This window comes from Bidens hawaiensis, unplaced genomic scaffold (genome assembly GCF_021521415.1).
Source record: "Bidens hawaiensis isolate Kalapana, Puna unplaced genomic scaffold, B.hawaiensis_p1.1 tig00050482_1, whole genome shotgun sequence".
Lineage (NCBI taxonomy): Eukaryota > Viridiplantae > Streptophyta > Magnoliopsida > Asterales > Asteraceae > Bidens > Bidens hawaiensis.
The window spans coordinates 77132-83131 of NW_027499029.1; the positions used below are offsets into that span (position 1 = coordinate 77132).

The 6000-nt window shown below is 36.2% G+C and overlaps 1 pseudogene; it reads left to right on the top strand.

Annotated features, from left to right (window-relative positions):
• Positions 1-626: 626 nt before the first annotated feature.
• Positions 627-2758, top strand: LOC143598529 (uncharacterized; annotated as a pseudogene).
• Positions 2759-6000: the final 3242 nt, after the last annotated feature.

The window sequence follows — 6000 nt, forward strand, 5'->3', positions numbered from 1 at the left end:
GAAAAACGTAAAGTTTGGACCTTTAAGCGTAAAAACGTTCAATACTAGGTTTAAGGGTTTATTAATCGAGTCGTTTCCATTTCCGGGTTCATTACACTCATATTTATCATCAAGTTTACAACTTTATGTTTTACCTTCACCCGATCTAGTCTCGTTCTAAGTTTCAAGGCTAAACGTATATAAAAACGTAAACTTTAAAGGTAAAACGGCTTACCTTTATGCGTTCTTCGGTCTCGGTTAGCTTGCTTATGGACTCTAGATCTTGTGTATGGCTCGTATAGCAAGGATCTACCAAAACTAACGTTCGCTCGATCCCGTTTCACCCCTTTCTCACTCGCGGCCGTATATGTGTGGTGGTGTGTGTGTGTTTTTGGGTGTGGAGAGAATAAGATGGAAAGAAATGAGGGTTTAGGGTTTAAGGGTGGTTTAAGGGAGTATTTATACTCCTAAGGCCCATGGACCTAAGCCCATCTCATCCATAATCCTATCTTGATTAATCTAAGTCCACGACCTTTTCTTTACTAATTATTTATTTAGGCCCAATAACTAACGCGACTTTCTTTTATTTAGGCCCAATAACTAACGCGACTTTCTTGATTAATCGATCAGTTTTTCTCTTGTTAACGATGAATCCTTCTTATTATCACCACGCCATTCCGCAACCACCGCGCTACGCTTACGGTGTTCCTATACTCCCCGTTCCCGCTCCACGGGTTCAAGTCATTCCAGTTCATTATGCCACGGGCGAACCCTACCCTCGATTTGTTTCATTTCTTGACGATTTATTCTTTCTTGACACCCCCAATACCTCGGCGGTGAATCAACAACCAACGCGTTCATATACGCAAAATCACTACATACCGTATGCAAGTCCAGAAGACACGTTTGACATGTCTGACTATGACTCTGTAGAAGAAACTTTTATGATGTGGTTCCGCCACGAAGAGGCTGATCCTGCACCTGCACCGCAACGAAGTGGTTCCGGTTTATCAGAAGAAGAGATTTCAAAGCGTCTACATGTGTACACGGCACAAGGAAAGAAGATAAAAGAATCTGAAGTGGTGACCTGCTCTATCTGTTTGTGCGACTGTGAAAACAACGAGAAGATCGGGCGTCTCGAATGTGGGCATCAATATCATACCGTGTGCATCAAGGGTTTGGCTGTTGTCGAAGAACGTTTGCCCCTTATGTAGGGCTGTTGCGTTGAGAGTATAGATATTGATGTTGATATAATAATATGTAATAGTTTAGATTTGTTTAGTAATCGGTCTTGAGATGTACTAGCTGCATGCTTTAGTTTGAGTCGGTTTTGGGCTAAAACGGAGACTTGGGATTTGGATTTTTTGGTTTTGTCATTTAAGTTTGAAAATTTTGGGTTGGATCAAAACAATGAATTTGGGCTTAAATTATATGTTTTTAGTTAGTAACTAATTAATTGGTATAGATTTGAGCCGATTAGTTTAAGTTACGGATTTATTAAATTGTTATAAATTCTTATAAATTTTGACATGTAATTGTTGAGTGTTGTTGAATTAAGTTATTTGGATGAGAAAACAATGTGAGTTTGCACACGGAAGATGGATTAGTTAATTAACTTGATTTTGGAGGAAATTGTTTAATTCATGAACTTGTACCAAATTTAGGATTTAGGATTCATATAAAGTTTTGAAATTGCAAACCATACTGTTGAAATTAGGGGTGCAAACGAGCCGACTCGCTCGCAAGCTACTTGAGATCGGATCCATAAAAAGCTCGAAACTAGACGAACCTTGTCGAGCTCAAGCCTGAAATAAAGCTCGTTAAATTATCGAGCTCAAGCCTTGTGTATATTTTAAATTTTAGCTCTTTTGGACATCTATGTATTAATTTCACACTATACTATCGAGCTCGAGCCGTGTTTTGGTCTGTTTAAGGTGCTGCCCACGAGCTTGGCTCGAGCTTTGACTTGTTTAAGGTGCTGCCCACAAGATTGGCTTGTGGCTAGGCTCGTTTAAGGCTTCTCAAAATATATAAAAATAATTGAAAATGTTAATAAATTAATTAACCAATAATACACGAACCGGGCTCGGCTTGGCCCGTTTGCATCCCTAGTTGAAATTGTACATTTGGGTCAAAATTGATCAAATCTTTGCATTAATAGTGCAGGTAGTGGCTAGTCCTGCTGATCTGGTTAAAGTTAGGATGCAAGCAAATGGGCGTATGGTTAGCCAAGGGCTCCAGCCATGATACACCGGGTCAATTGACGCCCTAATGAAAATCATCAATACCGACGGATTTAAAGGACTTTGGAGGGGTGTTATTCCAAATATTCAAAGAGCGTTTTTAGTAAACATGGGAGAATTAGCTTGTTATGATCATGCAAAACATTTTGTTATTAATAGTAACATTGCTAACGATAACATATACGCGTACACATTAGCCTCTATGATGTCGGGCCTCACAGCTACAACCATAAGTTGCCCGGCTGACGTGGTCAAGACGCGAATGATGAACCAGGTGAGTAATGAGTATACATGTAGTTATGATTGGTTGGTGAAAACTGTTAGATTTGAAGGGTTTAGAGCTTTGTGGAAAGAGTTTTTTTCCTACTTGGGCTCGGCTCGAGCCTTGGCAATTTGTGTTTTGGGTTTCTTATGAAAAGTTTAGGTTAATTGCTGGGCTTCCTTCCTTTTAACACGGGCTTTTTGAGCCCAGCCCGATATTGGACCGGTTAACGGGTTAAATGAGGGCATTTAAGTTCATCCAATTTAGTTTATTTAATGTTACATTATATTTTTTTTATCTTTATGAATTAGTTTCTTCTAAACATTTGAATAATCATAATTGTCTTATTTAATAGTGAATATTTAAGCATATATAGTTACAACTTTATATAGATGTCACACCGCGGTTTTAGGCCTAGGTGGGTGATCAATGGTGTTTTTCATGCATAACATATACGTAGCGGAATAATTAAAAAGTTTTAACACCTTATAAAGTTGAAAACATTATTGAATTATTACATGGGTAAAAACCATTGTTTTACAGAATGGTAATATGAAAAACACTTCATTAACTAATACAAGGTAAACAGCTTTATGGTTTATTAAGTTTTGGAAAATACCAAGTCTTCAGATTTTCTTTGGATTAAGAATAGATCTTTTTGAGTTGAACATGTTGCTTATAACCCATGTTACTTATATGGAATTCTTATAACATGTCGAAAAATACCAAGCTTCATGGTTTATAACCCATGTTGCTTATATGGAATTCTTATTGTGTTTTTGGGATATTATGTGTATGAGTTGAACATTACTTTCAATATTTGTATGATTATATGAATCCCATGTCTTAGACATACTATATTTTATTAAACATTACTGTCATTCGATTTCTAAAGCCACATATTATAACATCAGATCACAATAGTAAGTATTAAAACAGAAATACCCAAATTTGTTTGTTTGATGCCATAAAATAGATAGCCGAATCACGGTAATGTATTGTTAATTTGTTATGATTTATGCATCATATTAGTCCTTCATGGCCCAGCTTAGCAGCTCATGAAAAAAACAGGTACCGTATGTTGTTCGTGAATATAATGCACAAGAATTTGGGACTTGGGACTTGGGAGAATAGGACATGAATGAATATTATTATGCTTCTTTTTCCCGTCTTCGTCTCTGATTATCTGGTTCTCCCATGTACTTGTATGTTACTTATTTTATCTTCTTTAAATCTCTTAGTTGTAACCGTTTCATGAAAGTAATGGAAATATAATTGATTAAAGTTTCATTAGATTAGAAGTGTGATTGTATCAAATCACATCATGTATATTTACCGTTTCCTCTTAGTATGATAGATCTTATTAGAAGTGTGTGTATTATCGTATAAAACAAATATTAAAGGTTACATTTCACACTAAGTTGGATTATGTGTTGTATGGTGAAATGTAGTTGTTGTAGGTTTGACTTTTTGTTATCATTGACCACATTATCAACGGAAAAGTCAATGGACAAAGTCAAGTTAATGGTCAAAGAATAAGGATTGCAGTGGTGTGTTGAGTGTTGACTGTATAATTGTACAAAAATACAAATTTGTGCTTGACAATATAAATAGATATATATGGGCTGAAAAAGTGCGGTGGCTGTTCACAAGCCGAGCCGAACCAAGCGAATGCTTGCTCATTGCTTGGCTCGTTTACAACCGAACAGTTGAAATTCGAACCCAACGAAAAATGAAACAAGCCAAAATCGAATCGAGCATTTTCGATCGAAAATCGAGCGATTTTCAAGCATTATTTATTTCGTTTTCACTTCAAAACTTTCAATAAGAAACACTTTTAAAGGTTGTAAGTAATATATTTTGAAAACAAGTTAGTAGCTTTTAGACAAATTTGTAATAGTTTGTAGATTTTTATGAGAAATAAATTTAAATTGAAATATAATGAACATATAAACAAACTTATGTTATTCTGAAAACTTGAAGCGAACAAATAAAAATATAAAATTGACGGAACTAGAAAATTTTTAAAGGATTTAAAAAACTGTATACTTATATTTATGCATGTTGTCTATATATTTATATACTTGTTCATATAGCGATATATAAAATAAATTAAAAATATTCTAGCCGAACCGAATCGAGCAGACCTTTGCTCGTTGATTGGCTTGTTTACAAACCGAACCGAGCAGAGCGGCTTGTTTACACTCGAGCGAAAAAACAAGCGAGCATTTTTCAAGCAATTTACGAGAGAGCGACGAGTGCTTTAAACAGCCCTAGCAGTAATACTGATTTTAAGAATGGGCCAAAATGTATTTACATACAATGGGCTATTATGAACTTCATAAAAAGTTCAACCAGGGGCAGCAGGTACAAATTTAATTAAAATATTATTGCTACTTCATATCTATTTAATTATTTTCATCATGCAGCCTGTTGAAGCGGTATCTATTATTGCTGGAATAATCTCAGACTTTCAGTCACATAAACTACTATGAAGTAGAAATGTAAAAAAAAAAAAACCGGTTTGTGGCCAGTTCATTACAAACCGACCCAAACTAGTATGACAAGAAAACCAGTGGTTTCACCCAAACCGACTCAGCTTGCCGGTTTTGGGACCGGTTCCCCTTCTGAACTACGAAACCGGTTTATACCAAACCGAATCGAGTTGGACCAGTTCAACCTTTCTTGCTCCTAAACCGGTTTGTAAATCAAACCGGTTTATAAATCGAACCGTTTAAGTCAAACAGGTTTGGACCATGGTTTGACCAACCCGGCTTGGTTTAAAAACTGGTTCGGTTTGAAAAAAAAACCGACTTTGTACACCTCTACTATGAAGGTGTTGTCTTAGTAAATTAGTAAAAACCGGTTTGCTTTAATAAACTATGTAACTTATTTTTATTACGACTTAATATTTCTTATTTAAGGTTGTTATTTGTTTTTTAAAATTTAAGGATTCTATTCCGGCTACAATCCCACCCGATTGTCCAATCGTTCTAACATTAAAGGATATGACGGTGTTACATTAACAAAAGCCATTCAGCGACATCGAAAAATCCAAAACTTATAGGGGTGAACAAACGGGTCTTTCCTGCAATAGCTATCCCGGACCACGTTAATGATATTCTCAAAAACCGGGAGCCGACCATACTGTAAATGAACGGGTCCGATCGGTTCATGGTTCATGGGTATTGCCTGGTTGATGCTCACCCTTATAGGAGCAAACATGTCTTACCCGCCGTACTGACCCGCTAAAAAATCACGTTAACAAGAAAAAAAAATTCAAGCTAGTAAAAAAAATATAACAATTTCATATGATTGTGACTAAGACGCCCTGCTTGCGGTGCGCACATATAATGTATATATGCGTGAACCCTCAGGTGGGCAAAAGTAAAATTGCACTAATTTTGACATTATTTTACTAATCTCATGAAAATAACGTTAAAAGTGGCGGAAGGTTAATCAGGCATCATGTGGTGGCGTTGATAGCCGAAAGACAAGGGGACATGCACCAATCAG